The sequence below is a fragment of the Odocoileus virginianus genome, chromosome 2 (assembly GCF_023699985.2).
Source record: "Odocoileus virginianus isolate 20LAN1187 ecotype Illinois chromosome 2, Ovbor_1.2, whole genome shotgun sequence".
Taxonomy (NCBI): domain Eukaryota; kingdom Metazoa; phylum Chordata; class Mammalia; order Artiodactyla; family Cervidae; genus Odocoileus; species Odocoileus virginianus.
In genome coordinates, this window is record NC_069675.1 from 46,272,588 (window position 1) to 46,296,408 (window position 23,821).

General features: G+C 47.2%; 1 protein-coding gene and 2 non-coding genes across 4 annotated transcripts in view; 1 reads left to right on the forward strand and 2 right to left on the reverse strand.

Annotated features, from left to right (window-relative positions):
• Nucleotides 1-23,821, forward strand: part of REEP1 (receptor accessory protein 1) — a 132,278-nt gene that overhangs the window by 17,330 nt on the left and 91,127 nt on the right. The gene's annotated exons all lie outside the window — the stretch shown is intronic.
• Nucleotides 4,634-4,705, reverse strand: TRNAG-GCC (transfer RNA glycine (anticodon GCC)). Its single transcript has one exon. It is a non-coding gene; the product is annotated as a tRNA-Gly (tRNA).
• On the reverse strand, nt 15,171-15,309 carry LOC139031705 (small nucleolar RNA SNORA68). Its single transcript, XR_011484187.1, has one exon. It is a non-coding gene; the product is annotated as a small nucleolar RNA SNORA68 (small nucleolar RNA).

Below are 23,821 nucleotides of genomic sequence, written 5' to 3' on the forward strand. Positions count from 1 at the left end.
CTGGAAAGGGTTTGGGGGTCTCCCAGAAGTCTGTGGAGCCAGCTTGAGAACCAGTCACTGTTCTATACAATCAACAATCATTTCCATACTTAAGAATATCAACTGTCACTCCATGGCTTCAACCAACATGTGGTCCATACTCAAATTAACCCCAGTTTTTAAGCAACTCTTTATTTTTTTCTTGTTTCTATTTGGATCCAGTTAAAGCTCACACATGGAATCTGGCTATTGCATCTTGACTAACCTAGAACAGTCCTCCCACACATGCGTGTTAAGTAACTTCAATTGTGTCCAACTCTTTGCGACACTGTGGACTGTAGCCTGCCAGGCTTCTCTGTCCATGGGATTCTCCAGGCAAGAATATTGGAGAGGGTTGCCGTGCCCCTCTCCAGGGGTTTTCCTGACCCAGGGATTGAACTCGCATCTCTTCTATTTCCTGCATTGTCAGGTGGGTTCTTTACCACTAGCACCACCTGGAAGTGCCAGCAGTCTCCCACTACCCCCCAAATTTATGGTGACTCTGACTGTGATATAGATGTTCTGGACTTGTCAGACATGTCCTCATGGTTAGACTCAAGTCAAACATTGTACAGATGGTGAGATGCACTTCCCACTACCTTCTGTCAAGCGGACAGAATGTCAGGCTGTCCCATGATTGATTATACCAAATTTGTCATCGTTGTTGTTGTTTAGTTGCAAAGTCATGTCCAACTCTTTGTAACCGCATAGACTGTAGCCCACCAGGTTCTGTCCATGGAATTTCTCAGGCCAGAACACTGGAGTGGGTTGCCATTTCCTTCTCCAGGGGATCTTCCCAATCCAAGAATTGAACCCACATCTCCTGCATTGGCAGGTGGATTCTTTACCACTGAGTCACTGAAGAAGCCCACCAAACTTGACCACTTGGTGAAAAAAAAAAACAGTTACAGTTTCTTTATATCCAGAATTTTTGGTTGTTTTCAATGGGTAGGTAATATCCAAATATCTTGTCTGATACTACTGTAAATAATGATATCCTTTTGCGTGTTCATTTTTGAGGTTCAGAGGTGTAGCAGTTAGAATTCTTTCGGTTCCAAGGAAAAAAAAATACAACTCATGCTGGCTCATATAACTTAAAAGTCTAGGGTGGGGCTAACTTCAGATGAGGCTTGATCCAGCAGCCCAGGGTCAGCACCAGAGTGTCAGGTTCTCCTGGTCTCTCCCCTGCACCGATGTTAGCTGGTTCCCCTTGTGGACATATGGTGATTGCCAGCAGCTTCTAGGGGGTTTGGGGTCCAGGAGGAAGAGGGCATCTCTGTGAGTATCTTCGTGGGACACAAGGAAGCTTCTTCCTCAGAAGTTCCTAGCAAGCATCTCACTCTCCTGATTTTGGTTACACACCTGTCTGGTTAGATAGCATCACTGTCTCAATGGGCATGAGTTTGAGCAAACTCCAGGAGTGTGGGAGATAGTGGAGGACAGGGAAGCCTGTCATGCTGCAGTCCATGGGGTCGCAAAGAGTCGGACTCAACTGAGCAACTGAAAAAGCCCAGATTCTGTCTTTCCTGGCCTGGCTGGCTCAGCCCTGCCTCCTTGCTCCCCTGACCAGCGCTTGCCTCCTCTCAGGAGAGGTGGCCTCCAAACTCTGAGGTCAGCCCAGCCCCGCAGTCTCCTCCCAGTTGTGACTGAGGCTCAGCACTGCCCTGGGGGCTGCTCTTCGAGCTTAATGAGGCTCTGAGCGAGCAGGTGCTTTCCCTGCAGGACGTGGTGCCGGCTGGGGGCAGGGTGAGGTCAGCGGTGGTTGCGGCAGGCCTGTCACCGGGCTGGGTGAAATCACTTGGAGTGGGAGCTCTGATCCTGGGAAGACAGTTTGGAGGCAGCTTTCCAGGTGGATGGACCGCCCCACTCACCGTGGGGCAGTCCTTACTTTACCCCACGGTGTGTACATGCATGTGCAGTCGCTCAGTCGTGTCTGACTCTTTGAGACCCCACGGACTGTAGCCCACCCATCTGCGTGAGACTCTGTCCATGGGATTCTCCAGGCAAGAATACTCGAGTGGGTTGCTGTGCCCTCCTCCAGGGAATCTTCCCGACCCAGGGATTGAACCCGCTTCTCCTGCATTGGCAGGTGGATTCTTTACCACTGAGCCACCAGGGAAGCCCCTCTTGTTGGATACAGAGTCACAAACATGGTGGCTTGCAGGCTGAGACCAGCTTACCTGTGCTTATTTGCCTTGTGGTGTTTGAAACTTGAGTCATTCACCACATTTAAAATTGAGAGCTGTGGCACCCGCATCCAGATTTCTGTCTTCCCTGGAAGACTCGGACAGTCGAGGCCCCAGGGTGATTTGAGCAAGGCAGTATCAGCTGAGCTGAGAAGAGGCTGCCCCTGGGGCACGTGCCCCCGGGTCTACTCAGCCCCACCTGGTCCGGTTACTGAAGGCTGCTGGAGATTACCACTGCTCATCTTACACCCAGTCATTTCCCTCACCAGCCTGATGCAGTATTTCCAAAGCAACCTGGGCAGGTAGGCATTAGCATCCCTGTTTTACCAGTGAGGTAACCAAAGCCCAAACTGATTTCAACATTTGATGTAGGAAAATAGTCATGGCCCAATTCATTCGTGGCTCTGCTGCTTAACAGTTCTGTGAGCTTGGGTGAGTCACTTTGCCTGCCTGGGTCCCAGTCTCCCCATTCATAAAATGAAGGGCTGATGGTGCTGCTGCTAAGTCACTTCAGTCGTATCCGACTCTGTGCGACCCCATAGACGGCAGCCCACCAGGCTCCGCCATCCCTGGGATTCTCCAGGCAATAACACTGGAGTGGGTTGCCATTTCCTTCTCCAATGCGTGAAAGTGAAAAGTGAAAGTAAAGTCACTCAGTCGAGTCTGACTCTTCACGACCCCATGGACTGCAGCCTACCAGGCTCCTCCATCCATGGGATTTTCCAGGCAAGAGTACTGGAGTGGGTTGCCATTGCCTTCTCCAAAAATGAAGGGAGGGGTAGCTAAATGCTTACAGGGTCCTACGACATATGTCACCTGATTAGTCATTGGCTGTGTGCTGTTTGGTTCTGGAGAGACACAGATCTGTGCCTTGGTCCCCAAATCTAAAGGCAAAACTTGGGTCCAACCCGCCTGCCAATGCAGGAGACATAAGAGATGTGGGTTTTGATCCCTGGGTTGGGAAGTTTCCCTAAAGAAGAAAATGGCCACTCACTCCAGTATTCTTGCCTGGAGAATTCCATGAACAGAGGAGCCTGTTTGGCTACAGTCCAAAGGGTTGCAGTCTGGCTGCAGAGTCAGACACGACTGAGGCAACTTAGCATAGCACAACCATGATATAAGTAAGTACTTTAAAAAATATATTTATTTATTTATTTGGCTGCACCAGGTCTTAGTTGCAGCATAAGGATCTCTGATCTTTATTGCAGCAAATAGGATCTTTTAGTTTTAGTGGGGTTTTTTTTTCTTTTTTTTAGTTATAGCATGCAAAATCTTTAGTTGTGGCATGCAGGATCTTTAGCCTTCAAACTCTTAGTCACTCTTAGTTATAGCATATGGAATCTAATTCTCTGACCAGAGATCGAACCCAGGTCCCCTGCATTGGGAGTGTGGAGTCTTAACCACTGGACCACCAGGGAAGTCTGCAAATGAGTACTTTTATTAGCATGTTTGTACTCCATGTAAGATGTTTCATGGGCAGCTGTGTGTGTATTATTTCACTTTATCCTGACAATACTCTGATGGGATAGGTACATAGTATAATTTCTGTTTTACAGATGAGCAGTCTGAGGCTTATAAAGGTTAAGGAATTTGCCCAGTTCTTAATGGTTATCCATTGGCTCAGATTTCACAGCCTTTGTTTGTCTTTGTTTGGATGTTGTAGCATTCTTTGTGTCCAAAAAGGATCATCAATAGTGGAAGGCAGTGAGAGAGCAAGGATCCAGCATTTCTGCAGGCAGTCAGACTCATGGAGATGCCAGAGCCCTGTGGGCTGGGCTGGTTGGTCCTCAGAGGTGGTGTGAAAGAGGAGCGAATGGTCTTCAAGGTGCAGCTTGGATTTCCTTCTGCCAGGAGGCAGGCACGTGCCAGGCTAAGATGTGGGGGTGAAATGTGCCAGCTGTGTTTGAAGGACCAGACTGATTCAAGTTGAGAATTCATGTTGGGATGTCTGGGGAGTTCTGGTGGGGAAGGTAGATTTGAGGTCAAAGTACAGGGCTGAAGGGTACAGGACTTTGCTTTTAGACAGGAATGAGCCAGTGAAGGTTTTTAGAAAGCGGAAGTGATGTGAAAACAGTTCTATTGATGTCAAGTTTGAAGCAACAGGGTTGAACCAGAGTCTGGCAGTAGGAATGGAGAGAGAGGACTGAATTGGTAACTCAGTATAACAGAAATAATTGACAGAACCTTGAACCCCATGTCTGTATAATCGGAAGGAATTTTGGAAGTCATCTAGAACTTTAACTTGTCCTGGCGCAGGGACTCCTCCTTTGGTGGCGTCCATCGAGTCACTTTTTTTCTAGTATTTATTTGGCTGTGCCAGACCTTAGTTACAGCACATGAGATCTTCATTCTTCCTTGTAGTGTGCGGGATCTTTAGTTGTAGCACATGAACTCCTAGTAACTCTTTAGTTACAGCATGTGGGATCTAGTTCCCTGATCAGGGATCGAACCCAGGCCCCTGCATTGGCAGTGCAGAGTCTTAGCCACTGGACCACCAAGGAAGTCCTTTGAGTCACTTCTCATGCAGGATAATGGAACAGTTGTTTATGTGGCTGTTAGTTTCTTGAACCAGCACATAAGGATGGGAGTTACTCAGTGTCTGTGCTGATGTGAATAGAGTCTCCCCAAAGTTTGTGTCTACCCGAGACCTCATATACAAAAGACACAAAGATGCGTGCATGCTCAGTCATGTCTGATGCTTTGTCACCCTATGGATTGCAGCTTGCCAGGCTCCTTTCTCCATGGAATTCTCCAGGCAAGAATATTCAAGGAATGGGTGGCCATTCCCCTCCCCAGGGGCTCTTTCCCACTCAGGGATTGAACCCACGTCTCCTGCATCTCCTGCATTGCAGGCAGATTCTTTACTGCTGAGCCATCAGGGAAACCCACCCGAGACCTCAGAATGTGACTTTATTTGGGAATAGAGTCTTTGCGAATGTAGTCAAGTTAGGATGAGTTCACACTGGATTAGGGTTGGCTCTAATCCAGTGACTGGTGTCCTTAAAAGAAGGAAATTTGGACACAGGCTGAGCCACGCAGGGGGAGGATACCATGTGACAAGTGAGGCATTTTACAGCGATGCCTCTGCAGTCCAAGGAACACCAGGGATTGCTGGCAACCTCCAGAAACTAGGAAAAGACAAGGAAGGATTCTCCCTTTAAGCCTTTGGAGGGAGCATGGCCCTGCCGATACCTTGGTTTCAGACGTATCCCCTCTGGAACTGAGAGAATAAATTTCTGTTATTTTAAGCCATCAAGCTTATGGAAATTTCTCATATCAAGTTTATGGGAACTTGTACTCATGACCTTGCAGAGCCCACAGTCCCCTGCTGGCCTCCCTGTTTTAAGGAGAAGCAGGTCTGCCTGGCCTGATTATCCTCAGAGGACCCGTTCAGGGTCCAGGTACTTGTTCTCGCTCCTTCCCAGTGCTCCTTTGTGTGCTCTGTCGTGTCCAGGTCTTTGTGACCCCGTGGACTGCAGCCCACCAGGCTCTTCTGTCCATGGGATCTCCCATGCAAAAATACTGGAGCAGGTTGCCATTTCCTCCTCCAGGGGATCTTCCCGACCCAGAGAGCGAATCTGTGTTTCCTGCACTGACAGTGAATTCTTTACCACTGAGCCACCTGGGAAGCCCTTCCAGTGCTCACAGTCATTCAGTTATCCAGTCTAGGCTTTGCAGTTGTCCAGGGCCCTCTTGATGTGCTTCTAAAGGACTGTATGCACTGTTCCCTGTGACCATCCCTACATATGTCATGTGTTTTCTATGCTTTGACTTGAGTCCCTGCTACCCTATTCCTGAGGCCGCATCTCTACCTCCCCAAGCTGTATCCCACCCATCTTTAACATCTGCCCTTTCTTCCTGGGCCACTCTAGACCAAGGTGGATTCCGTGTCCTGCCCCCTCAAAGCACACTCTGCTTGCCAGCACCAGTCTTTGGGCAGTATTCTTCCCAGCCGTCTTGAGACATATCACATGTTTTCTTCTTTCTTAACTCATATTTTTTTACTTTGCCAATATTGATGGCTTTTCGGTTGGGCTCAGGTCTCAGTCCTGGAAGGTAGACTGAATTTTGAATATTTTTCTGCTCTATACACTTTATATATTGTTAGTATTCAACATACATGTAGTGGAGTTTCTAAGCAATGGTAAGTGGTAATTTTCTTTGCCTGGGAAAGATTAAAAAACAAAAAAGTTTGACTCAAAGGAAAGTTTTCTTGACGTTTAGGGTGGAAATCATACTCTGGCTCCAAGAAGGTGATGGTATGTCTGTATATATCTTTGGAGTACAAACTCTTTATCCTTCTCCCATTTTAAAAAAATGTATTTACTTTTTACTACACTGGGTCTTGGTTGCTGCATGTGGGCTTGCTCTTGTTGTGGCAAGTGAGGGCTACTCTCTAGTTGTGGCGCACGGGCTTCTCACTGCAGTGGCTTCTCCTGTTGCGGAGCATCAGTTTGTGAATTTGGGCCAAGTAGCTGTGGTGCACGGGCTAAGTTGCCCTGTAGCATGTGGAATCCTTCTGCACCAGGTATTGAACTTGTGGCCCTTGCACTGGCAGGTGGATGCTCAACTACTGGACCACCAGGGAAGTCCATCCTCGTTTAGCCAAAAAGCAACCACCAGGCATTGAACATCTTCTGTGTGCCTGCTTCGATGATGGGCTTGAGGAGGTGGTGCTAGATAAGACAGAAATGACCTTTATCCTCCATGAATGTTTAGTTTTGTGGGAAATATTGACCAAGAGGAAATGAACAGTTCTTGACTTGCTGCTTTATAGCTTTTCATTCAGGTGACAGGGTAGAGACAGGACTGGGGAATCAATCCTGGCAGCCAGGATTGTGCTGGATGACCACATGACTCAAGACTGAACCAATTCTGTTTTCCCTCTCTTGGCACTTCTCTTGAGAAGTGAGATTCAGAGGTAGCCAGTTGCCATGGACTGAATTGTGTCTTCCTCCAATTTATATAGGGGCTTCCTAGGTAATTCAGGGATAAAGAACCTGCCTGCCAATGCAGGAGATGCAGATTCAATCCCTGGATCAGGAAGATCCCCTAGAGGAGGATTCTTGCCTGGGAAATCCCATGAACCAGCGGAGCCTGGTGGGTTACAGCACATGGGATGACAAAGAGTCAGACACGACTGAGCATGCAGGTACAAATTTATATATTGAAGCCCTAACGTCCAATAAGAAGGTATTATATTTGGAGGTGGGACCTTTGGGAAGTAATTAGGTTTATTTATTAATAATATTATTTATTTAGTTTTGGCTGTGCTGGGTCTTGTTACTGTACACGCTTTTCTCTAGTTTTGGTATCAGGGCTTCTCACTTTGACAGCTTCTCTTGTTACTGAGCTTGGGCTCTAGGGGGTGCGGGCTTCAGTAGTTGTGGCTCTCAAACTCTAGAGCACAGGCTCAATAGTTGTGGCATACGAGCTCAGTTGCTCCACATCATGTGGGATCTTCCTGGATCAGAGGTTGAACCTGCATCTCCTGTATTGGCAGGTGGATTCTTTACCACCGAGCCACCGAGGAAGCCTGGTAATTAGGTTCATGTGAGGTCACAAGGATGACACCCCCATGATGGGATTAGTGCTGTTGTAAGAAGAGGCGCCAGAGAGCTCTCCCACCACCCCCTGTCTCTGTGATAGGAGGACCGAGGGAGAAAGCTGGCCATCTGTCAGTCCTCACCAGATCCCAGCCATGCCAGTGTTCTTGTCTTGGACTTTGAACCTCCAGAACTGTGGGAGAATAAATTTCTGTGATTTAAGCCCTCAGTCTGTATGTAGTACGTCGTTATGGTAGCCTGAGCTAAAACACCAATTATTCAAGAGGCAGGAGCCGTAATAAGTAAGCATGAGGAGGTGTGCAGGCTGTGTTCTGCCACAAAGAGCATGTGGAAGATGGGTTAGCAGAGAAGGAAGAGTGACAGAGATACTTAGCACAGAGGTGTCAGAAACCCTGCCTGCTTTCCTAGGCTCTCCAGTCCCGGTTCCAGATGCTCCCAGAGCCCAGCTGCCCTGGGGTTATGACTTTACCCCAGTGTCTTCCCCACAGATTCCCTTTGTTACTTATGCCAACTTGGTCAGTTTCTGTTACTTACAACCAAATGACTCTCTTCCAAGACCCTCCCATTTTACAGAGGAGGACAATAAGAGCCCAGAGGCTGACTAGTTCAGCTCTCCATTAGCGAGTGACAGAGTCTGGGCTGCAGTTCTGGTCCTCAGACCAGCTGTCTGCAGTCCTGCCCTTCTGGGCTAGCGGAGTGAACTTGTTAAGCAGACCTGGGAGGCTCTGAGACCCCGAGGAGAAATGCTGTTATTCTCTCACTGCCAGCAGTTTAAAACATGATCTTTGTTGGGTCATCCTTGAAAATGCTTTCCTAACATCACATGTGTTTTCCCCCCTTTTTCTGTAATCCTGTCCAATTGAGCAGCAGGGCTGTCACCACTCATGTTTTTTTTTTTTTTTTTTTTTTTGGCCTTTGAATCTTGCATCTAAAAGATTCTTAGCAGTGTGCACTTGGCTGACAACAAAGATCTCCCCAGTCCTTCCTGCCTTCTCTACATTTGTCTGCCTTTTGTTCTTGTAATCGGATACATGTTTCTATAGAGAACAGGTGATTTTCTCCAAGCTATATGATAGGGAACACCTGACCTCCATACCCCATTTGGTTTCTATATTTATGTTAAGCTATGTTTTAAAAATGAGCTCATTGTTAGTTGGAAGATGCATAAAAATAGAAAGGAAAAAAATATTACTATTTCCATGTTCCCACCAGGACTGCTAATAACATCATAGAGAATCTTTCTGGTCCTTTTCTGCTTGTGAAGTTATTTTGTAAAAATATACAGTTGTACTTATACATAGTAACAATTTTGTGTTCTACTTTTCACTTGAAGATAATGTTCTAAAAAGTTTTGTGCTGTTTCTGACATTTTGTAAATATCACTTTTAAGGGCTGTCATCCATTCTAGTAAATTGAGCCCAATTAAGTGTATAGTAAATCCTTTTTGGCATGTGCTAAGTCACTTCAGTTGTGTCTGACTCTTTCCAATCCCATGGACTGCAGCTCACCAGGCTGCCCTGTCCATGGGATTCTCCAGGCAAGAATACTGAAGTGGGTCACCGAGCCCTCCTCCAGGGGATCTTCCCCACCCAGGGATGGAACCCACATCTCCTGCATTGGCAAGCGGGTTCTCTACCACTAGCGCCACCTGGGGAGCATGAATGACAATAAATAAATATATGAATGTGAAAGCCATGCTCATGTGAGATGTCTCATTTGTTTCTGAGTTTGTGCATGTGTGTGACTATGGGAAATGGTATTGTTGGCCTTTGTTTTTCAGATGTTTTCCTTCTACTGATACAATCAGGGATAAACAGGTATGAGTCTTTGAAAAACTTTTGATGTGTGTCATCAATGGCTTTCATACACAGAGCACTGATTCCCCTGCTACCAGTAGAGTGAGCGGCCCTGTCAGAATTTCCTGTATGGTTCTCTGCCCAAGACTCTGAGTGAGAACAAATAGTTGTTTCTATTAGCGTTCTTTGAGGTCTGTCCGGACAACTCCCAGCCGCCCGTTTGTAGATCGCATGACCCTTAGCAAGAGGGAGGGACATACATTTTGTTCTTTCATTTGATAAAGTTACAGTAACTGTTTGTCTCCAGCATGTGGAAAAATGTTGCCAGTGTGATGCTGTAGATTGTTTCACATGAAAAAGCCATCAGTCCTTTTTTTTTAAATTTTTTTTTTGATGAGTGGTTAAAGACTACCTAACAATGTAAGCCAATTGGAAGTATTTTATTATGATCACATTTTTTCAAGCAAAGGTGGGAAAATGGGAAACTAGATTATCTTTACTCAACTGTTTTTGTATATTCTGCATTTCAGGAAGAGAGGCCTACTGGGTTTTTTTTTTTTTTTTTCACGAGGGTGGGTGGGAGAAGTCTCACAGAAAAGGTGGGACTTGATTGAGTGTAGGATCAGAGCACAGGGAACATCATGAGGACCCTGTGAGATCACGCCTGTGGTGTGCTGGACTTGGCTGGATCGGCCAGACTGCACACCTCTGTGTGTGTGTGTGTGTGCACGCTTAGTCATATCCAACTCTTTGGTGACCCCCTGGACTGTAGCCTGCCAGGCTCCTCTGTCCATGGAATTTTCCAGGCAAGAATACTAGAGTGGGTTGCCATTTCCTCCTCCAGGGGATCTTCCTGACCCGGGGATTGAACCTGGGTCTCCCACATTGCAGGTAGATTCTTCAGCATCTGAGCCGCCAGGGAAGCCCCTGAACAAGGGCAGATGCCCTGTTTCCGTGGAAGGAAATAGGACAGTGATCTTCATACTGTGCTCTGGGGCCAGCAGTAGCCCCACCTGGGATCTTGCTAGAAAGGCAGGCTTGGGCCCTATGTTAGACCTACAGACTCAGACACTCTGGAGGTGGCCCAGCAATCTGTGCTTTAACAAGCCTGCTGAGAAATTCTGATGTACCTCACATTTAAGAACCCCTGACATAAGGAAATGGGGTTTGAGGGGAAGTATATGATCCAAGAGGAAATACTGACAGGCTGTTGGAGATTGGAGGAGGAGGTGGAAGCTAGGTAGAGGGGTGGTGGGGCCGGTGTGATCACTGGCCTTGCCCAATCTGTGCACCCAGGAGTGTAAGGAGTGTTCTGCCTAGGCAGTTTTGTCGGTGTCTCAGTAAATCTCTGGTTGCAAGTAACAGAGTCCCTTGGACTGCAAGAACATCAATGCAGTCAATCCTAAAGGAAATCAGTCCTGAATATTCATTGGAAGGACTGATACTAAAGCTGAAGCTCCAATACTTCGGCTACCTGATGCGAAGAACTGATTCATTGGAAAAGACCCTGATGCTTGGAAAGATTGAAGGCAGGAGGAGAAAGGGATGACAGAGGATGAGATAGTTGGATGGCATCACTGACTCGATGTACATGAGTTTGAGCAAAGTCCAGGAGAGACTGCAGGTGTGCTGCAGCCCATGGGGTCTCAAAGAGTCAGCTATGACGGAGCAACTGAACTGAACTGAACAGAGATGTGCTTCTGATCAGCTTCGGCGAGAGAGGACGTTTGTGGGAAGGATGTTGGGGTGGCTCCCGGAGTATGAAAGGACAGAGTCCACCTGGACTTCAGGAAGGACTGAAACCAGGAGCTGAACATGGTGAGAACCCAGAGAGTATATGAGCTTAAAAAAAAGAGACTCAGCTCTGTCCTTATACAGCATGTCTATCTGTTTCTTTTAGCTTGAAATATTGTCTTTGCTTCTCTGTACTCCTTTCTGTCTCTGCAGACATCCTTTTTTCCTTTGGTGAGCATTTGGTCAGACATGGCTAGTCAGTGTGTGTGTTTGTGTGTGTGTGTGTGTGTGTGTGTGTGTGTGCGCGCGCGCGCGCGCGGTCAGTTGTGTGCGACTCTTTGCGCCCCCATGGACTGTAGCTTGCCAGGCTCCTCTATCCATGAGATTCTCCAGGCAAGAATACTGGAGTGAGTTGCCATTTCCTTCTGCAAGGAATCTTCCTCACCCAGGGATTGAACGCATGTATCTCTTGCTTCTCCTGCATTGGCAGGTGGATTCTTTACCCACTGTGCGTACAGTCCTCCTTTTCAGTAACCTGCAGATCTCTCAGCTCTGATTCTAAATTCCTGGGGGCGAAAATCAGAGAGGTCCAGCTGGGGGCCAACAGTGGCAGAATCAGCTTTGGCTGGAGGCAGGGTCCTCTGTTCGTGCCTGGGGGTGGGGATGGGGGGTGGGGGGGTGGTCCTTGTAAGAGAGGTGAATGGGCAGCGTGGCTGTGCCAATCTGTCTGATCCTCAGTGCAGTGTTTTCATGGTTACTAGTGTGATCCATGGAGAAGGCAATGGCAACCCACTCTAGTACTCTTGCCTGGAAAATCCCATGGACGGAGGAGCCTGGTAGGCTGCAGTCCATGGGGTCGCGAACAGTCGGACACGACTGAGCGACTTCACTTTCACTTTTCACTTTCATGCATTGGAGAAGGAAATGGCAACCCACTCCAGTGTTCTTGCCTGGAGAATCCCAGGGACGGGGGAGCCTGGTGGGCTGCCGTCTATGGGGTCGCACAGAGTCGGACACGACTGAAGTGACTTAGCAGCAGCAGCAGCAGTGTGATCCACTAGTATGGGGAAATGGTTTTTGTTTTCACTCATAATGAACTTCTTAACAGCACACTCTTGCAACGCTGTGCGGCCCCTTTGAGGGTTTGTGTGTACTAATTATTAGAAACACTTATTGTTGGTGGAGTCAGGAGGAGGGGATGGGAGAGGTGGAGCTTGTTGGTGAAGAGGGACTGACACAGTGATTCTTTTCCTTTTGGGGGCAGAGTGATAGCTTCTAAAGCTGCTCTGCCTGAGAGTCTGTGATTACAAATGAAACAACGGAGTTTGGGCATCTAAGCCTGATGGAGGGGAGTGGAGGGAATGGCAGTGGCTTGTGTGTTCCTTCTTGAGCACAGTAGACTCACCTTCATCTGGTTGGTGCTGTGGTGTGTTCGGGTCCATGCATCTTTCTTTCCCATGAAATCTAGGACTTGGTTGCTAACGATTCTACAAGAATTATTCCTTTGTTTTATTGGAGTATTTATAAGTTCTGGGAGACCACAGGGCATATGTGTGAATGGATCTCTACCCACTCTCCAAAGAGGGGAAACTCCAACTCACTGGTTTCCTTCACTGTCTTGGTTGTAAACTGCTTCACTAACCGTCTCTCTGCCCCTGAGTCATCCATTCATTCATTCATTCATGCATGCATTCACTCATTCCTTCACTCATTATTCATACCTTCTGTGTGCCAAGCACTGTGTAAAGAGATAGACTTCGTCCTACTTCAAGTGTGTTTTATTTATTTTAATTTTTGGCCACGCCCTTCAGCATGTGGAATCACAGTTCCCCACCAGAGTTCGAACCCACATCCCCTGCATTAGAAGTGGGGGAGGGTCTCAACACTTGGACCTCAAGGGAGTCCCCTAGAGTTTGTCCTGCTTCATATTTTCGATCACCCGCCTTGGCACTTCCTTTTTAGTTTTCCCTCCTCTGCTCAGCCTTTGGAGGGACCCCCCTGGCAGAATGTACCCTGGAAAATGACAGCTTCCCCAGTCCATGCCCAGCTAGCCTAGTCCTAGCTTCCCTGAGCCCCTGGTAGCCCCAAACCCACGATGCTCTCTCTTGTTTCTGGGATTTCCTCATGTTTTCTCCCTTCCTAAAGTGTCCCCTTCTTCCTCCCAAATCTACCAAGCTCCTGCTCATTGTTCAACATCTGGAGCATCCCCTGCTAATTTAGCAGCCCAGTCTCAGCTCACAGAGCATGGCTGTGGGTGTGATGATCTGTCATTCAGCTAGACTTGAACTTGGTGATGTCTAGGACTGTCCCACTCATCTTTAGATCCTGACAATGATGGATAAAATGCTACTCTGGGCAATAGGATGAGGAAGAAAAGGAAAGGATAAAGAAGATAAAGTCACTCATAATTCCATTATGGAAATGCATTCTGGGGGGATCCTTAAGGCTTTTTGAACACAAAAATTTTGTGTGGTTGGAGTTACTGTGTATCTTGCTTTCCCATTAACATTAATATATTAATATATCCTTGTGTCCACAATATTTCTAAACAGAATTTTAGTGACCTTTTAAAATTGTACAGTCAGTTCCTTTTTTTAAATTGTTGGACAGCTGTATTATTTTCAGTTTCTTTTGTAATAAAAAGCCATGGGATGTGTTTGTGCCTTAATCTTTGTTTGCCTCTGATGATTTCTTTTGGGTGGGTTCTCAGGAGTACAGTTACTGGGTCAGAGGGTAGCAAAGCTGTAAAGATTTGAGAGATAAGGGCAACTTGCCTCCCAGACAGATCATACCAGTCTCTCCTCCCATCTGCAGTTCTGGATGATTGAGTTTGTAAATTCCTAAAAAAAAAAAAAAAATAGAGGCAGAAAAAAAAAAAAAAAGAAGCACTGATAGCCTCTTTTTTAAAAATTTTAATTGAAGGATAATTGCTCTACAATGTTGTGTTGGTTTCTGCCATACCTCAACATGAATCAGCCTGATATCCTCTTAACTGGCTGTGACTTCCACCTGGAGGGGGCTTCCCAGGTGGGGCTAGTGGTAAAGAATCCAGCTGCCAGTGCAAGAGACATAGGAGATGCTTGTTCGATCCCTGCAATGGGAAGATCCCCTGGAGAAGGAAATGGCAACCAGCTCCAATATTCTTGCCTGGAAAATCTGTCTGGAGGAAGTGGCAGCTTTTCCTGTGTTTGGAGCCCCTGTGTGGAGACAGGCTTGTTGCCTTGCAGTCCAGGGCTGGGAGCTTGGCCCTCAGTGACAAGGGCCAGGGCTCTCAGCATAGCTGCCCCTTCCATGACCCCAGAGCCTCCCAGAGAGACTCTGTGGCTTTCCGAAGTAGGGAGGGAAAGAAGCTGCTTGCTGACCTGTGGGCAGGGTGCTTCAGACAGCAATGCATTGGCTGAACATCCATCACTGAGGAACTCAAGCTTCAGGAAGCCCATCTGGCTTTATAAAATCTACCGGACATTAAAGGAAAATGGAATGAGGGTGAAGCATTCGTTGCCGTCATGGTGCAGGGAGGTCACTACTGTGCATTCATCTGCCTGGGGCTTCCTGGCCAGTTAAGCCCAGGAGCAAACAAAGATGGGTTTCCAAGAGGTCATTCATTTCCAGATAGGAAATTGAACCTGCCTGGAAGCTGAACTTGCACCCTGTTGCACGTATACATCTGTTGAAATATTAAGTATACTCTGCATTAAGCAATGCAGGAGACACAGAGATGTAGTTTCAATCCCTCGGTTGGGAAGATCCCGTGGAGGAGGAAATGGCAACCCACTCCAGTATCTGGCCTGAAAAATCCCATGGATAGAGAAGCCTGGCAGGCTACCGTCCACAAGGTCTTAAAAAGTCAGACACAACTGAGTGACTAAGCACACAGAACCTGCAAATTCACTTTGAGGGGCACAATTGTAGCCCCCTAAAGGCAATAAGATCCACTTTCTGTTGGCACCCCTGTTTAAACCATGGTATTGCTTATTTTTGCTGATATACTTCTGGAATTGGTGCCATTTTGAGGATACTTAAAAAATAAAATGAACCCTAATCAAGTTTTTATTTTACAGCTGAGGAGGATCTCACATAGATTATGTTTTTTAAATTGACATTATATTGTCACCTAGTAAACTAAAAGACATTACTTAAAACATTTAATATGAATGGGCTTCCCAGGTAGCGCCAGTGGTTAATAACCCTCCTGCCAATGCAGAAGACATAAGATGAGGATTTGATCCCTGGGTGGGGAAGATCTCCTGGAGGAAGAAATGGCAACCCAATGCAGTATTGTTGCCTGGAGAATTCCATGGACAGAGGAGCCTGATGGGCTATAGTCCATAGGGTCGCCAAGAGTCGGACACAACACACAGCACAAATTGAAAAAATTAATTAAAACATTTAATATGAACAAAATGGGAGATGGAAAGCTAACACCTGGTGAGTATTAAAACTTTTATTTTAATACTCTGGTCCCTTTAAAATTCTCATTTCACTGAATCTTTACAGTGGGAATTGTTATTATTTCTTATTTTTGTAGATGAGGGAATTGAAACTTAGAGAACTTAAATAACATTCAAAATCGTGAAGTCAGTATATGGTAAAGATGAAATGCCCTTCTCGGTCTTTAGGGGATGGTTTTTCTTCTGGCTCTGGCAGAAGCTGGACTAAAGAGGGTGGTAGGCCAGCTGCCATTACCTGGTCCTGGGAGGGACAGGGCTGTGTGCTCCTAGGAGAAAGCCTGCTGTGGTTTCTGCTGAGGATCTGCTCTGAGGGGAGCTTAGAGGCCCTTCAAAGGGAACCAGATGGAGAAGTTGGACAGCTCCCAGCTTCTCTGGCCTTAGACCTTCACTGTGGGTACTTGTGTTTAGTTGGGGTGATCTGAATCCTTACACAAACATACACTCTGGGTGGGTACTGCTGTACTGGATTTCCAGCTCTCTCAGCCCAGGATCTAGAGCCTCACCTTTTGGTACCATCATAATGAGTTTGTCTGTAGTACTGCAGTGTGAATGGCTTAATGCACAAGGGTACATAATCTACCCTCAGGAGGCCTCGGTCAGCTCCAGAGGATGTGAGTTCAGGTTGGAGAGGAGAAAGTTAAGGGGATCTGAGTTTTTAGGCATCAGTTGTCAGAGGCTGTGTCTTAGTCAAGTCTTCACTACCCCCACCCCCACCCCCCACTGCTCCCTCCGCATGAACCAGGAGAGATAAAACCAAGTGGATGATTTAGCATCATCCAAAAAGGGGAATTGGGGGCTTCCCCGGTGGTCCAGTGGTTAAGATTGTGGTTCCACTGCAGGGGGTGGGACACACAGGTTAGATCCTTGGTTGGGGAACTAAGATCCCACATGTTGAGTGGTGTGGCCAACAAGGAAAGAAAGTATGCATTCTGCTAATTCCTAAATCAGCAGAGTTTAAACTATTACTGGTACACATCCCTCCTCAGGGCTGTCCTGGTGGCTCAGTGGTAAAGAATCTGCCGGCAAGTGCAGGAGATGTGGGTTCGATCCCTGGGTCTGGAAGGTCCTCTGGAGAAGGAAATGGCAAGCCACTTCAGTATTCTTGCCTGGGAAATCCTATGGACAGAGGAGCCTTAAGTTTAAACTATTCCTCAGACTTAACAACAAGAAACCAAAGCTTGCCCTAAGATTCAAACTCTGTAAATAATGGAAATAGGGGAAGAAGTAAAGTAAAAAAAAAAAAAAAATTTAAATTAAAAAAAATAAAAACAAAACAAAAAGGGGAATTCATTGTAAAGAGTTATGGAGTTGCAGCTGGACTCCATGGGATCCTAGAAACTGGGCTGGAAGCTATTGGGAAGCCTGCTGTTCTCACTTCCTCCCCCTCCCCAAGACCCTGGTCTCACATCTCTGCTTTGTGTTCTCTGTGTGTGTGTGTGTGTGTGTGTATGTGTGTTCACTGTTCTCTTTCTGACTCTGACTCTCTCTCTAGGCTTCGACTTTTCATGTGCGTGCATGCCAAGTGTCTTCAATCATGTCTGACTCTTTGTGACCCCATGGGCTGTAGCCCACCAGGCTCCTCTGTCCATAGGATTTTCCAGGCAAGAATACTGAAATAGGTTGCCATTTCTTTCTCCAGGGGACCTTCCCGACTCAGGGATTGAACCCACATCTTCTGCACTGGCTGGCAGATTCTTTACCACTGAGCCGCCAGGGAAGCCCTGAGGAGGGATGTGTACCAGTATTTTATTGGTATACCAGTATTAGAAGGACATATTTAGTATAACAATTTAACTACTTGTTATTGCTGTATGGTAGGATTCTGGGTGATTTTTATTTTATTCTTTTTTTTTTTTTCTTTTTTAAGGATCTTAGTTCCCTGACCTGGAATCAAATCTGTGTACCCTGCAGTGGATGAATGGAGTCTTAACCACTGGACCACCAGGTCCAGGTCTTGTCCTTTTCTGTCTTATTTTTTTTCTACAATAAGCATAAATAAGTAATGTAGACAGGTTATGTTTATGTTAACAGTAAGCAAGTTAAACCCAGTGGTCGAGTTTCACTAGGCCAGTAGGTAATGAGTGGCTTGTAGAACAATAGGCTTGTAGATGAACAATAGGTGATCTCTACCCTCAAGGAATTTATGGCCTGATGGGGAGGGTGATATAAACACATATAAATCAAGCTGAAAAGAAGCTATGTTAAAAGCTAATAGGTTATTACAAAGCGTGTAAAAGCCATTTACACTTCTAAGAAGTTCAGGGAAGGGCTTCATGAAAAGAGTAGCACTGGATCTGAGTGTAGAATAGGGGTTCTCATCCAGGGGCTCTTTGGCCCCCAGAGGACATTTGCCAGTATCTAGAGGCGTTAAAAAAAAAACATTATGTATATATTTAGCTGCACCAGGTCTTAGTTGCAGTATGTGGGATCTAGTTCCCTGGCCAGGGATTGAACCTGGGCCCCCTGCATTGCGAGCACAGAGTCTTAGCTTCTGGACCACCTGGGAGGTCCTTCTCGAGGCGTTGTTTTTCTCTTTTAAATTTAAATTCATTTATTTTTAATTGGAGGATAATTACCTTATAGCATTATGTTGGTTTCTGCCATACATCAGCATGAATCAGCCACAGGGATACGTATGTCCCCTCCCTCTTGAACTTTTCTCTCTCCTGGAGGCATTTTTGATCCTCACAGATGGGATGGAGGGAATGCTACTGGCATCTATTGGAGAGACCAGGGTTGCTGCTGAACATCCTTCAGTGCCCAGGACAGCCCCCTCCCTGACCAGCAAAGAATTACCTGGCTCCAGATGTCAAGGCTTCTAATCCAGTGCACAGGATTTTGGCAGACAGAGCTGGGAAAGAACCTTCCAGGCAAAGAGAATGATGGCAGAGCATGAGTGGCAAAAACACATGATGTGTGCCCAGGAGTTAGCGGAGGGCACACGAGGCTGGCGGGGTGGGCCCAGCTGGATGGTGGGGGCCCTCAATACCAAAGCAAGCAATTGGATGTGTTCTGCGGTCAGTTGGGAGCTGTGGAAGTTTTGCATTTTTATTTATTTGGCCGTTCGGGGTCTTAATTGCAGTAAGGTGGGGGTTTGTTGCAGCATGCAGGATCTTTTAGTTGTGGCATGCAAACTCCTAGCTGTGGCACGTGGGATCTAGTTCCTGGACCAGGGATCAGACCCAGGTCCCCTGCATTGGGAGGGTGAAGTGTTAGCCACTGGGCCACCAGGGAAGTCACACCATGGAAGATTTTGGAGCAGTGGAATCACTCCATCAAGAAGGGTATCATTTCTCATCACCCCAGCTTTGCCTCATTGCTGGCTCATCTGCACACCCACAGATCAATCACACCGTATGTTCCTGTTTTCCACCTCAGGCTGTCCATTCTTTGTTTTGCATGCATCCGAGGGAAAGCTGTGTCAGCATTCTGCCTTGCTGACCCGTGATTCCCATCTACTGGTGACAAAGGGATATAGCAAAAATATGATCCCCCTTTGGACCGTTCTATTTCCTGCTGTAGTTTCCCAGGAACCTACCCTGGTGAGGGGTGACTGTCCACATCTGTGCAGATGGCCTTGGAGCAGCTTTGCTTGTTTGCTCATCACCACTGTTTGGGTGTTTGCTGACATCCTCCTGCTCTCTCAGGATGCAGAGTGGAGCGGGGGTGGTGGCCAGGTTACAGTTCACACTCAGCAGTGTCCACACGGGGCAAGTGGCTAAGCAGAGGCCAGGACTGGAGCTGGGTCAGATTGCAGTCATCAGATGAAAGAATGCCTGAGCCAGGGGAAGGGGTACCCCAGAACTCAACAGGGTTCTATCCCCATCTGTTCACCACTGGTTTGTCATCAGAGCAGTGCTGGACACTTGTGGGACCAGGTCAGTACAATAGGTACAATAGGTCAGTGGGTCAGTGATTTCTTTCTTTTTTTCTTTTTCTTAATATTTATTTATTTGGCTTCACTGGGTCTTAGGTGGGGCACTTGGGATCTTTGGTTGCTGCATGTTCACTGTTAGTTGTGGCATGTGGGATCTAGTTCCCTGACCAGGGATTGAACCCAGGCCCCCTGCACTGGGAGCTCAGTGTCTTAGTCACTGGACCACCAGGGAAGTCCCAGTAGGTCAGTGATTTCTGAATGAAAGGATGAGGAGAGGTTCCGGGAGGGATGGTGTGATGGCTCAAGATCACGCTGCCAGTTGGGATCAGAGCTGAGTCTAGAAACGTGATTCCTGACGCCCAGCTGGGAGCCGTTCTTCTGTGCTGCACCCCGTTCAGTGCATAGGGACCCAGAGATGTCACCCTAGGCCCTGACTGATGCAGAGCTTCCTGAAGACCAGGCCCCTGTACCCAGCACTCTGTGCTCTAGTCCCCTCCTGTTGAAGTCCACTGCTAACCAACTAACCAACCCACCCTAAAAAGTAACTTGCCTTTTCTACCTGCAAACGAGCCACAGAACCACCCCATACCACATCACAGGCTTGTGGTCCCTTTAGTTATCCTTCTGAGGATAGCGTACCCCCAGGGACACCTCCAGGAGTGGTGCCTTGTTGTTTAGTTGCTCAGTCGTGTCCGACCCTTTGTGACCCCGTGGACTGTAGCCCGCTAGGCTCCTCTGTCCATGGGGTTTCCCAGCTATTCTTGCCTGGGACAAGTGGGTTGCCATTTCCTTCTTCAGGGAATCTAACCCACTGAGTGATTAAACCCACATCTCTTGCATTGGCAGGCAGGTTCTTTACCACTGAGACCCCTGGGAAGCTAGCCCAGGCTTAATTCTTCACAGACCAGTCAGGGCTGGGGTTTGAGGAAAGATCCTATCAACGCTGAAGTTTGGGCCAAACTATACCATTCATGGACTTCCAAAGTGGCTCAGTGGTAAAGGGTCCATCTGCCAATGCAGGAGACATGGGTTCAGTACCTGGGTTGGGAAGATTCCCTGAAGCAGAAAGTGGTGACCCACTCCAATATTCTTGCTTGGGAAATCCCATGGACAGAGGAGCCTGGCAGGCTATGGTCCATGGGGTTGCAAAGAGCTGGACGCGACTGAGCACATGAGCATGTGTACCATTCATAGTAAAACCTTCTTGGTCAAATGCACACAGGGAGAGGAAGTAATGTGAATTTGTCCATTGTTTTCTCTGTTTTGGAATGGAGGCAGTGTGAATACAGGTGTTCCTGATGCCCCCAGAACCTTCTGGGAAGAGGCATTTCCCTGCTGTCATGCAGCCAGAAGGAAGCAACGAATCAGGGTGGGATGCTTTTAAGAGTCAACTGGGACAGCAACACTCCTCCCTGTGCTCTGAAAACCATGCTCATTGGATGTTAGTGTCCACTAACCCCAGGGAGGGACTTGCAGGCAGTGCTATCCCTGTTCTCCCAGCTACAAGGCATCCCTGGGTCTTATAGGCACAAGGGCTGGACTCAGCCCCACCCAGGGCTCTTCAGGTATAACTCCCATGGTGGCTCCTGCTTCACCCTGCTGTTAGTGGGACACCATGATCCTTTGCTCACAGCCACCACAGGGAAATAATGTCACAGGTCTGTGCAGCATTTCTTTTCAATGTATTTTCTTGTTGTTGCTCCGTTGCTCAGTTGTGTCTGTCTCTTTGTGACCCCATGGACTGTAGCATGCCAGGCTTCCTTGTCCTTAACAATCTCCCAGAATTTGCTCAAACTCATGTCCACTGAGTCGATGATGCCATCTAATCATCTCATCCTCTGTCTCCCCTTTCTCCTCCTGCCGTCAATCTTTCCCAATATCAGGGTCTTTTCCAGTGAGTTGGCTCTTCACATCAGGTGCCTAAAGTATTGGAACTTCAGCATCACTATTTTCTTGTATATCATCCCATTGACAGGACTCCCAGCTCTGGTGGGGACACCCCGTTGTGTAGAGGACATAAACCCAGTGAGTGTCCTGGGTGCTCGTCCAAGGACCATCACCCAGTGAGTGGTGCAGCACAGGTCGGCACTGAGGTCCCTGACCTCCAAAGCCTCCCAGTTTGCTCACTCCTTCCATCGGCAGCTGTGGGTTCAAGCAGCTTTCTAGCCAGTTCACATCCCCTATTAACAGATACTGACTGGCTCTGTGGACAGCGAAACCTCTGGGCGTCATGAAGATGAGAGGAGATGGAATGGGTGGTTTACAGTGCAGTGCTGGGCCAGAGCAGGCAGTGGGTCTGCCTGGGAGAAGAGCATGGTGCACACACTCTCTGGGGTAGGGCATGAGGCTGGGGGAGTAGACTCGAATGCTGTGGGAGGTTCTCCCAAGCTTTGGTTTGATTTCAGCAGAAGTCACGTTATGTTACAGTTTGAAAGAGCCTTGGGAAGTGGGCTTATGTTATTAGATAGGCTCATTTTAGATAAAACCAGCCTTCATGATGACTTAACAAGATTTCCTCAGCAAAGCCTGAGGAATATCATATTTTACTGATTTTGTGCTGTCAAAAAAAGTCGGGACATCCGTTTAGCACCGAGGCTTTGAAATCTCACATTCTAGTTTCATTCCTGACGTGGACTCACTGTGTGACCTATAGTTCAGTTCAGTTGCTCAGTCGTTCTGACTCTTTGCGACCCCATTGACTGCAGCACATCGGCTTCCCTGTCTATCACCAGCTCCTGGAGCTTGCTGAAACTCATGTCCATTGAATCAGTGATGCCATCCGACCATCTCATCCTCTGTGTGACCTTAGCCTGATAATTTAACTTCTCTGATCGACATCTTCAGTGTGAGAAATGGAGATTAGAATCATGCCTACATCAGTGTAATGCGTAAAGAACGGGGCTGATAATTTATTTTTAGAACACTTAACTGCAGGAGTTCTGTGTAATCAAAAACAAGATGGAAGGCTAGTCACTAAAAACATTTTAGTGTTTGAAAACATGAACAACGCATTCTGACAAGGGGACATAAAACATAGGAGTTACCTGGGTGATTAAAATGATAACTGGGAAAAAAAAAAAAAAAAGAATCATGCCTACTTCTTAGAGTGGTTGTACCTGCAAATGCATGTAGGGTGCTTAGGGCCTTGCTCAGTAATCAGCACCACTTATTATGGGATGTTAACTTTTTTTATTTTCCAAAATGTGAAGCGTTTCTGCTTGCTGTTGGTTCCCAAGATAGCAGGCCATCCCTCACCAGGACTTGCCTGTCTGTCCGCCCTGTCTTCATGGCCATCTGGAGCTCACAACAAATGGAAAGAAAGCATACTGTTTTCATTCTGAATTGACAAAATTTCTTATATCACCCTCCTCTAATCCAACTCTTTGTGTTCTGTGTTGGAATTGTTTTCTCCTTAGTGACCTAGTTTTATCCATTCTTTTCAGATCTGCAAAAGCAAATGGAACAGATGTTCCAAAGTAGTTCTCATTCTGTGTAGTTGAGAGGAATATCTTTTCTAAACAAAGCAAACTGTTTGATGTATTTCAGCTTGTTAACTCCCAAGCATCATTCTACCTCATCTTTTTTTAAAAAAATAATTTTATTTACTTATTTTTGGCTGTGCTGGGTCTTCGTTGCTGCCTGGGCTTTTCCCTAGCTGCAGCGAGAGGGGGCTACTCTCCAGTTGCGGAGCACGGGCTTCTCACTGCGGTGGCTTCTCATTGCAGAGCATGGGCTCTAGGGCCATGGGCTTCAGTAATTGTGGTCAGTGGTCGTGGTGCACGGGGCTTAGTTGCCAATGGCATGTGGGATCTTCCCAGACTAGGGATAGAACCTGTGTCCCCTGCATTGGCGGGCAGATTCTTTACCACGGAACCACCAGGGAAGCCCCTCCCTCTGCCTCCCGCTCCCAACCCCTACCCCCTGTTTAAAAAAACTTTTTTCCTTTTTGGCCGAGTGGCTTGCAGGGTCTCAGTTCCCTGACCAGGGGTTAAACCCAGGCCACGGCAGTGAAAACCCAGAATCCTAACCAGTAGCCAATAGGGAACTCCCTCCTCCACACCTTTTAGAGCACTACCAAGGATTACCTTTTCAAGGGTCAAAATGTTGTTACCCAAACCAGGGCCTTGCCTTTCTTCTCTGAGGTTCCGTCTGCTCTTGATGGCTGGACCCCAGGAGTTGTAAGCAATCAGCA